The 10,198-nt window shown below is 43.7% G+C and overlaps 1 pseudogene; it reads right to left on the reverse strand.

Annotated features, from left to right (window-relative positions):
* Positions 1-1,340: 1,340 nt before the first annotated feature.
* Positions 1,341-3,659, reverse strand: LOC114892615 (annotated as a pseudogene).
* Positions 3,660-10,198: the final 6,539 nt, after the last annotated feature.

Below are 10,198 nucleotides of genomic sequence, written 5' to 3' on the forward strand. Positions count from 1 at the left end.
TGCTTTCTCTGTCGAGGAAAGTGATCTTCAAACTGGGAAGGCTTGAACAAATACGGTTTGTAGGAAACTGAAACCTAAGGTAGGCAAGGAGACAATAAGAAAACACCAAGCCCCTCAAATGAGTTCAAGTTCACAGGCCCCGCTGCAGTGAGTGCTGGAGAGTTTGGGAGAATTTAGAGAACAGATACGTGCTCCAATTTTTAAAAACAAGCAACAGATGGATTACAGAAAGATGAAAAGTATCAAGACCTGGAAATATTTTTTACGGATATATAGACTTTTATTAGGGCAAGCATTTCCACAAGCATAAAGATCTCTTTAAGACAAATAGATGGCCCAAGTATCTTTGTTAAGTAGTGATCAAAAATGAAGTAAAATTTAGCAAAATTAATTCTAAATAAAGACATTCAGCATATAAACCAAGTCTTTTGAAGTTTTTTAACACCGAGACCTAATCACATTGTTTTCCAAGTCAGAGTGTCTAACAATTACTGTTGAAACCATAATTAATAATATGACACATATGATACTGTGCTTTTCCAAAGTAAAGAAATATATTTGACGTAATATTTTTATGAATCACATTTGATATCACAAAATAAACTTTACTGGACAAAAAAAAAATTGTTTAAAAATCTCAGAAAAAAACAGACATAATGAAAAGATAGACATAGTGTACAAATAATGTTAAAATATTGTCACACAGGGCGAGAGAGAGTCATGGACATATACACACTAACAAACGTAAGGTAGATAGCTAGTGGCAAGCAGCCGCATGGCACAGGGATATCGGGTCGGTGCTTTGTGACCGCCTGGAGGGGTGGGATAGATAGGGTGGGAGGGAGGGAGACGCAAGAGGGAAGAGATATGGGAACATATGTATATGTATAACTGATTCACTTCGTTATAAAGCAGAAACTAACACACCACTGTAAAGCAATTATACCCCAATAAAGATGTTAAAAAAAAAAAGATACAAAAAAAATAAATAAAATAAAATATTCTCACAGGTATGGGAATGTATCATTTGAATATAAAAAATGTTATAAAGCAAAAGGTTGTCAAAATACAGGAGAGTTATTTCGAAACACATGCAAAACCAAGATCACGAAGTAGTGGCAACTATTTCTAACGTGTAACAGATACTGAAACGCCGTGGGGGAAACAAACAGAAGTATCTCCTGAAGTGGTAGTGACAAAGGACAAAGGTGGTTTTCAGAAGTTCAAGGGACATAGCTAATTAACTTACCACCTCCTTCAAATAAAAGTGAGACTCTCTTGGGAGAATCTAAGCCCATTTGCAGACACATCTTAGAGCAGTTAATGAAATGCTTCATATTTCAGCAGAAAGAGATTTCAACGGTAAAAATGACAGGAATCAGAAGCATACTTTGCTGTGACACTTGGTAGTTGACGTTTTCCCAGTGACCACAAGTGTGAGATCCTCATGAGACCGATGTCCCCAGCTGCATGAATATGTGCACCCTCATTTCACCAAAGAACATGAACTCTGCTGGGTGCTCTGTATTCGGGGTGGAGAACTCCAACCAATTCTGTGTAGCCTAAATCAACATGGGCATCCACCACCGTTTTAAACTCATCACCCCACAGAGCTGGCCCAGCAGGCTTCATCTGGAAAATAACTGGCTCATAGACTCCTTTGGGATTTTTTTTTTCTAGTTTGCACTATGGTACCCCATAAATGATCTCAAACTCTTGCTTGTCAATGAGAGCCAAATTTGGAATAAGAAATTGTTCTTGGCATTCTTTATTCTTGGCCGAGCCTTTCTGAACTTCAGCTCAAGGAGCAAAACTATCATACTTCCAAACATGAAACACTTTATCCATTATGCCTCCAAATTCTGCACTCCAGAATCCAACCAAATCAGAGTGAGCTGTCTAAAGATGAATGGTTTTAATAATATTTTCCAGAAACTCATTTATCTTTGAGGGTTTAAGGCAATAACTATGAAATTCATAGAACGTTCCATCATATTGTCGGGGGGCCCCCATAGCAAAAGATGAATGGATCTGAGGGGCAGGTGACCACGTGGCCAGAGCCCTAGTCAGGCCGCCTTGGAGGACAAGCGTGGCAGGGCTTTGGGTGCTGAGAAGGGCAGCCAGTCAGTGGTCCTCCTTTTACGGCTTTCCTAATGGAAATCAAGACCAGGCCAATTTTTAAAAGAGCAAATATCTTTTAATACTTAAAAGATCATAATTAAACATAATTGCGTGTGCCAATATCATTCTTATAAGGCATGCTTTACCAAAGGAATCTTGTTTCTGTGTTGAGAGGCTATGAAGGTAAGTCAACACTTTACTGGGTCAAGATTTCAAGACGCCATTGTCAAACTAATCCCTTTGGACAATATAGATAAACTTGGACTGAACGCCGGTTAAGTAAGGAAGTTTCCTAACTAGCTGAATGACTGAATGTATACGCTGTTGATGAACTCAATTCTGTCTGAAGAAACGTACTGTGTGGTAAGGGGGGCTGGGGTATGCTTTTCTTGCATAAACCATATATTTGGCACATTTTTAATGACTCATATATACAGAAATCAGCTACATATTTTGATGCAACTGTTTTGAAGATATTTTGACAGCCCAGTGAAACAATTTAAAGAATTTTCCTCAAGTGCCAATTAACATAATTACATACACACTCACTTCCTGATCTTCATCCCACTTCTGAGTGAATTTTAGAGGGGGCAATAAGGTCAGATTCAGGGGTGAGATGAGGCGTTGCGACATTCATTATTCACGTTGCTAGGGCATGACAAAAGATGTGTTTATATTTTGATGCACCCATTTCGATATGACCAAATCAAAGTAGTCACATCAAAATCCTTTTCCAGATCGGATTTCCATACATTTATCTGCATCACAGATTTTGGAACTCTATAGCACTAAGGATCTATCTCTTACCCCGTGAGACATTTACTTTCCAGGTTGGCAATAACTCATTGTGCTTCTAATATATTTGAGGACAGAAAGATGGAGGCTGGTTTTAGAGTCAATATTTGCTAGATCTCCACCAAGTCAGATGTCATCTTCTTGCCTTTGGGAATACAGGTAAAGATGGCATATCATTCCAGGTTCTTTGTAAGTAATAGAAATAGACCCTGGCTGACAAAGCCAGAAAGGACTTTATAGGAAGGCTACTGGGTAGGGCTTTCATAGCAGAAAAGTCAAACAACCAGGTCTTGGGAAGACCCACGGTCAGAGTAGCTCCAGGGAGCTCAGTAGAGAACCCAGACACAGCTTCTGCAGGAAGTACCATCAACAGCTTCAGTTCCACTGGCCATCTCTCCCTCTGTGTCTCTGCCCAAGTTTCAAATCTTGTCTCGTTGCCCCCTGTCCTGTGACCAGGACTATTGGGGTCATGTGGATGGAGGAGGCAATTTCCCCAAGGGAAAAGGAAGGGCACAGTTATCAGAAGAAAGGGGCAGTGTGCAGGAAAAGCAAGAAAAAAAATAGACCCACTAAAGACCTGAACTTCAGTCAAACACTCATTTTCAAAAATACAGGTTTGGCCTCACCTGCTTTATGTAAATAAGGGGGTTAGTTGGCTGCAAGCACAGTAAGAGTGCTGACACAGCCTTGGCGGTCCCAGCATCAGTAAGACGGCAGCCCTTCAGAGGTTCCAGCACAGCCATGGGACCTTCACCATGGCCCCCTGGGTGGCCCTCCTCTGTGATTCTGGTCTCTGGGACACATCCTCTCATTCATTCTCCACCTCTAGGAATGGTAGCTGCTTCCTGTAATTACGAATGTCTGGGTTATCTCACATGTGCCTTTTTGCCCACTTTGTCCTTCTGTAGCTATGTTAAAAAGCTCCTATGTTAATTTCCCTCTACTGGAAATGTTGAGAGTATTTCTATCTTCCTTTCTGGAGTCTGACTGATGCAAATGCTGAAAACCCAGATGATGTCCACAGTAGGATGTTTGGTGAGGGAGGTTGATACCATGCGGTACTTGGAATGCATGTCTTGTTCAAAGGAAGACTTAGGGAATGTGATCACCAGCTTCAACAATCTGAAGAGCTTTCATCTGAAAAAGGGATTATATTTATCCCCTGTAGTTCCGGAGGGCAGAACTAGGATTAGTGAGCAGAAATTTCTAGGAAGCAGGTTTCAGCTCAAAATAAGGAACTATCCTCTAAGCCCTTGAACTGCCCCCAATGGAATGCACTGGACAAACTTTACTGGAGGTTAGTCAAGCAGAGGATTGGTTTTCATCCCTCTGAGACACCGGAGAGGTGCCCACCAGAGTGACATGCTGGGCCAGATCAACTCTTGAGGCCCCAAAATCCTCCTGCAGAATCTGTAGGCTTTAATCAAAGATTTAGTCATTTTCTATTGGAACTCGAGAACAAAGCTGGGGTGCTTGGTGACCTGCAGAAAACAGTATCAATTATCCTCTAAGATTTATCTTGGCTCCAGCGTACTTTAAAACAATCACTCTTACTCTAAGACTGAAAAATTCAACTTCCCACCATTGTACACCCAGCTGAAAGCAGACACCCATTAGTAGGAAGATTCCCTTCATTTGCTCCCCTCTCTGCTTCTAGCTGGGTTCACTCTGTGTCCCTGTGATTTATGCCCAGAGGTCCTTTGGAGGAGACAAAGGTGACTACAGCCCACAACTAATGGAATCAAAGGATTCGAGTGTTCTGGAAAGACTTGCTCACCCTTGTGAATCTCCTTTGATGGATCCAAATCCCTGAGGCTGAGGCTTCCCGGATCAGTCCTGGATTCACAAGGATGGGCAGACAGTTATGAGGGAACCAGACAAGTCTTCAAAACCTTTATGAGATTATCTTCCTGCCAGCTTGAAAATCCCACCACCTTTCCAATTCTTGCTACAGCTGTCAATAACTTGTGCACATCTGTACAGCCCGCCCTTCTGCTGTTCGGGGCACACAAGTCTCAAAACAGCTCTTCTCCATACACCAGTTTTCCTTTCCTGTAGCAAAACACCCTTCATTCGCATTGTGGCAGTTCGGGAGGTAGGTGGGGGGAAAGCTATTCCCCTTTGAGCCCTGCTAAACCAAATGTAGAAACGTAACATTCTAACTTCTAATACGCTCAGAAAATGGTAACTTCTAAGCACACTAAAAGAAGTGTTCTCTTACATTTTCCAATGGGAACACTGGAGGAGAGAGGAAACACAATGAGTAACCCATGGTCAAAACCCCAGATATAACAGGACAAGAAATTAAACTTCATTTTGCCCTAGTCCAGGGATGCTCCCCTCACTTACACAATCTTATTTCTTCAAACGATCCTACATTATAAGAGAGAAATCCATAGAATTAAGAGTTTTGGTGGCTCAGCCCAGCTTTCTAGCGAGCACGGGTTCAACTGACAGCAGGCCATCCGTGACCAGGAGGTTGCCCCTTTTGCCAACACAACCCTTCATGGATCATTTTACTTTCCATCTGTTTCCCCTAAATTTGTCCCAATATTTTTGTCATTTTAACATTTGTCATACGTCCTACTCTAAGGGTGTGATTGCCCAGGAAACAAAGGGAAAATGCCTAAGAAGTGATCAGCAGAGCCTGGCTTGCATGTCAGCAACTGCCCAACTCTCTGGGCTCCTGCCATGGTTTAGGGAGCCCAGGATGCAAAGTATCTTAAAACGCAGACACCCCTGCATGCCTAAAAGTCCAACACGAGCAAAGAATAATTTTGAGTTTAACAATATCCTCTTCCCACAGCCTGTCCCCAAAAGTAGGGCTGTAAGGCCATGTTCTCCTAGTGAAAAACTGTTGGTTAGAGCCTGGTGCTGAGGGCAGTAGAGGGCAGGAAGAGAGAATATCATGGTGTGGTGGGAGGTGGGATGGAGAATGGGGGGACAGGGGCTTCTCTCATGGATGGGACCCCCTATGGGACCAGCTCTCTTGCTGCAAGTCAGGTCAGCTTGTCTTCCATCTCAAGAGATCTGAATTGTGATGCTCATCTAATGCTCTCTGTTTCCTCTCCCTCCGACCCCTCTCTGACCACCCCTCATATTGTCCCCCTCCCTGTCCCTTTATGTTCCTTGGCCCTCTCTCTGCCCATCCCCTCCAGTCTGAGGCAGCCACCTGGGGACCCTGCTATCCAGTCATTAGCCAGGGCAGCTGCTCTACCAAGCAAGCTCCAGAGACCTGCAGCTGGGAGAATGGAGTCCTGCGTGCAGAAGGGGAGCCAGGGAAGGCCCACCGAACCTTCTCAGGTGGCCAGATGATGCCTAATTAGGCCCCCTGCTCTGGAGGCCTCACCAGATGGGCAAATGCCTGGCAGCCTTAGGGAGCCAGCAAGATGCTGTGGGAAGTCCCAGCGCACAGTTTCCTTTCCAGCTGCCTCTGGGGCTGTGCGGAAGGATGGTTAAAATAGTAATTGGCGCCTGGGGTCAAGGGGCCTCGCGTTTCCCTGCCAGGAGGGGAGATGCTCTGCTTCTCAGTGATGCAAGCCCCGCCACTCCCCCGCCCCAAGGATCCCCTCCACCAGCCCGAGTTGCTCTTGCTGTTGATTGAAACTGATTTTTTTTTTTTTTTTGGATTCACACCAGAAGAGTTGGCGCTGGGAACATTTTTCTAAACCTAAACAATGCACACTATGAATTCATGAAAGGTAGAATTAAACTAGAAGGGAAACATGAAGAAAATGCATGGGTTTCATTCTTTCTGTCTCCCCAGCCTACAAATGTGAGCTACAAAGGGCGTGGCAGAGGGAGGGTGAGGCAGCTGAGGACTCAATTTTGATAAACTGCTGTTTCTGGGCCAGGGAGAAGTCGGGAGCCAGTGAGGGAGGCGGGGTGTAGGGGTCCGCTCTGGAGGTGCAGATATTTCATATTTCAAGGCATGTCCCTGGCCTGCAAAAGAGAACTGTCCTGTGGTTCTCCTAACCTACCCGGCCACTGCGCCTCTCACTGCCCCTCAGCATGGCCATTTCTACAAGAAAAACATGCCATGGGGGACAGGCAGGGAAGCAGAACCTGTGACACCCTCCTCACCCCAAATTCTGCTATTCAGGTGGAGTTCGCCTTTCGGTGGAAAGACATCAATGGAAATAATGACGTTTACAAACATTAAAGGGAAAATATGCAGGAAGCAGAGCTAAAAATGGGCCAAACAACTTCTTTGCCCTTCTCTCTTCCTGCCTTCCCTAGCTCCTTGTGTGACGAAGAACATCTTTGCCTCTGATGAAGAAGTGATAGCAGAAGAGCCTAAGTCCTTGACTCAGATGGCCTTTTTATAGAAAAAGAAAAGTCAGGAAAATACAAGAAATCTCTTCTGCCTGCCATCACAGCCCTCGCACCCCCATTTGGGATACCCTATAAGCGTCCATATGGATTCAGAGGAAAAACCCATGTATCTCATTTGGTGGTTTTCTTTTTTAAGCTGTTGGAAAGTGAATTCTCCTGCCCAGTGGCAATTGTTTTCTAGCTATTATATGCAGGGAAAATTTCCAAAATAAAATGTAATAAGGCTAAGAAGACAAGCATACAAATCATTTATTCCTTATTTACCCTTGTTATTAATGTCCCTTGTTTGTGGGACAAATTTGTGGACGGGACAGGCTGTGTATGATTACATTCTTGGCCAGCAGAGAACCAGGTTGGCAGCAGCACGTCTCTGAGCAATCTCAGCTCTCTGCAGTTTCTGGAGTATAACATATTTTCTGCAGGCTCAGGCTGACACAGTGGACATTAATTGTTTATTCACCAACAGCCATCTGCTAAAGCGTAGACTCCCTGGAAATCTGGGGAAACAGCGCCACCTAGCAGCCCTAGCGCTAAGTGCTTCAAAGCTGTGTTTGTTGTTGACTGGGCCGGTGGAAAAGGCTAACCGTTCTTTTGAGGTTGACCAAATTGGAAAAGATGGTCTCTTTAAATCCACCTCCGCTACCAATGAGCACAATGAGCTGGCGACAGCTTGGAGTCCATTTTGCTTCGGAAAAGCAGCTCAGCTTAACATTCTGGTTGGATAAGCAAGGTTTCATAAAATTTCATTACCATAGGTCATTTCACCTGTAAGACACTTTGGAGCTACACATTTAAAAGATGGAGGCCCAAGGAGAACAAGGTGCTTCTTCAAGGTCACACGGCTATTTTATGGTTGAGCCAGGCTCAAAAACTAGAACCAATCCTGCTATTCATAGAATGGGAGCCCTTTTTATAGGCTGTGCAGAGATGAAGGTAGAAACAAGACACAGAAGTGAGAGTATCCATCAGTAAGCCAAGGTCTGGGTCTCTCTCTGAATCTAGATATTGATAACAGGGATAAGGCAAGGTGCACAGTAAACACAAGGACAGATTTTGGCCCGTGTCTAGGACACAGGCAAACACCATGGACAAATCTTTGAGCCGCCCTGCAAAATGTCGTTGAAATGGCTGAAACAAACATTTGGGCTATTCTCCAGCCCAACCTCTCTGTGGTCTGGTCAGTCACATGTCTCCCTAAGAGGAAAAATATTGCAGATTTTAATTTGGGAAATAGGGGTTTTCAGACTCTCCTCCTCTAAAGGCCCTTTGGATCTTTGACTCCAAATGTGTCAGACGCTCTTTCTCTCTCTCAGGGAGGAACATTGTGGAGACTCAACCTCTCAGAGCGGGAAGGGACCTTGGGGGTGACTCATCCCATGGGGCTCATCCTGAGTGCACAATGGAATTGCCAGAGAAGATGTTAAAAACGTCAGTGCTAGGGTCCCACCCCAGACCAATTAAATAAAATTCTCTAGTGTGGGACCTAGGTATGGTAGTCCCCCCCCATCTGCGATTTTGCTTTCTGCGGTTTCAGTTACCCACAGTTAACTACAGTTCAAAAATATTAAATGGAAAATTCCAGAAACAAACTACTCATGGGCTTTAAATTGTATGCTGTTCTCAGTAGTGTGATGAAATCTCGCACCATGCAGCACAGGGTCCCCAACCATCGACATCATCATGGCTCAATCCAGGATCACCGGCTCCAGGTGACCTGCTTCTGACATGTGGTCTGAAGGTCCACAGCCTAATGTTATGTCACAATGCCTATGTCATTCACCTCACTTCATCTCATCACGGAGATATTTTATCATCTCACATCATCACAAGAAGGTTGAGCTCAGTAGTACAATAAGATATTTTGAGAGACAGATAGAAAGACTACACTCCCAAACTTGCATTATAGCATATTATTATAATTGATCTATTTTATTGTTAGTTATTGTGAATCTCTGACTGTGCCTAATTTATAAATTAAACTTTATCATAGGTATGTATGGGTGGGCCCAAAAGTGCCTTCGGTTTTTTAAGCAAAAATAAAATACATTTTTCACTTTGACCAAGAACTTTATTGAACAACATATTCAGCCTTTTGTTCCACTACCTTCCACCAGTTTTCAGGCAACTTCATAATTCCATCTTCCCAAATCTTTTTACCTTTTTGAGCAAAGAACAGTTCCAGGTGCCTTTTACAGTCTTCCAGGGAATTGAAATTTTTTCCATTAAGAGAATTTTGTAAAGACCAAAATAAACGGAAATCCGAAGGTACAATGTCTGGTGACAGCGGATGAATCAGAACTTCCCAGTCAAGCTGTAACAGTTTTTGCCTGGTCATCAAAGAAACATACAGTCTCGCATTATCCTGATGGAAGATCATGCATTTTCTGTTGACTCATTCTGGACGCTTTTCATCGAGTGCCACTTTCAGTTGCTCTAATTGGGAGCAGTAGTTGTTGGAACTAATCGTTTGGTTTTCCGGAAGGAGCTCATAATAGAGGACTCCCTTCCAGTCCCACCATATACACAACATCACCTTCTTTACTGGCCTTTGGTGTGGTTGGCGGTGGTTCATTTCGCTTGCCCCACGATCTCTTCCATTCTGCATTGTTGTACAGTGTCCACTTTTCATCACCCATCACCAATTTGTTTTAAAAAAGGAACATTTTCATTACGTTTCAGTAGAGAATAACATGTGGAAATATGGTCAAGAAGGTTTTTTTCGCTTAAGGGGAACCCAAACATCAAAGCGATTCACATAACCAACACGGTGCAAGTGATTTTCAATGCTTGATTTGGACATTTTGAGTATGTCGGCTATCTCCCGCGTGGTATAACGTTGACTGTTCTCAATTAATGTCTCGATTTGATCGCTATCACCTTCAACTGGTCTACCCGACCGTGGAGCAACGTCCAGCGAGAAATCAATCTCCAGCACAAAACTTTGCAA

The sequence above is a fragment of the Monodon monoceros genome, unplaced genomic scaffold (genome assembly GCF_005190385.1).
Source record: "Monodon monoceros isolate NGI ecotype Baffin Bay Population unplaced genomic scaffold, NGI_Narwhal_1 Super_Scaffold_1, whole genome shotgun sequence".
Lineage (NCBI taxonomy): Eukaryota > Metazoa > Chordata > Mammalia > Artiodactyla > Monodontidae > Monodon > Monodon monoceros.